Source organism: Oncorhynchus masou, chromosome 23, assembly GCF_036934945.1.
Source record: "Oncorhynchus masou masou isolate Uvic2021 chromosome 23, UVic_Omas_1.1, whole genome shotgun sequence".
Lineage (NCBI taxonomy): Eukaryota > Metazoa > Chordata > Actinopteri > Salmoniformes > Salmonidae > Oncorhynchus > Oncorhynchus masou.
This window is the reverse complement of record NC_088234.1, coordinates 39,228,435-39,229,311: the sequence shown is the minus strand read 5'-3', so window position 1 is coordinate 39,229,311 and position 877 is coordinate 39,228,435.

Below are 877 nucleotides of genomic sequence, written 5' to 3'. Positions count from 1 at the left end.
GCTCTGGTGACTACAAAGTATTTTTTTTTTTTTAATATGAGAGAGCCAGCAAGATGCATCCACTGTAGAGCAATAACGTGGTGCACATATCTACACATGATGAAGTATGCAATTTTCGGTAACCGCTTTATATATTGTTGCCATATATTAAATATATAATTAGATATGTAGAAAGGTGTATTGAATATTTTGGTATTGTTTTGACATGGGAGATTCTCAATTGGGCAAAAGTTCATCCTCTTGTTGACGACTCCGTCCTCCTTTACTTTGTGACCGGGAAACCAATAAGTGGTCTAGGAGGGTGTCAATTGACTAGTAGGTGAATGGAGGAGTGTCCTCCTCGCCTCTTCCCGCCAAGGAAGCACAAGAGTCCTTCGTGGAAGAGTTTTGTAATCCGCCACGCCCTTTGAATCAGCTCCTGTTTTGTCCGTGGAGAAAAGCATGCATATATTTTAAATAAGCAGCATATAGTTATCTATAAAATGTCTAGCACAACTAGCTACATTTATGTTTACTACTTCACACGTTTATTTTGGGATTCCACCCCTGTAAATGTCATTTGCATGATGACCCGCTAGTGAAGGAGAGTAATTTCATACAAGCGCATTTGTTTCTACATTTCCTCTCCTCGATTACCTTTTAACTTTTTCCAAAGGAGGGTGGAAGAGTTGAGAAAAACCAATTGAGAATCTACCAATGATTTCCTCTAGTATTCTCACCTTGAAGAGACGCTCTGATACATGCATTCACAGTGGTAGGCCTACTTATGAAAGCTATCGTTCTGCTTCAGTCTGTTCCTATGATTCCACCCCCCTGGGTATCATAATGAGAATCTCGGATGAGTTGTCCCAGAGCCATATATTTGCTATGATATTTT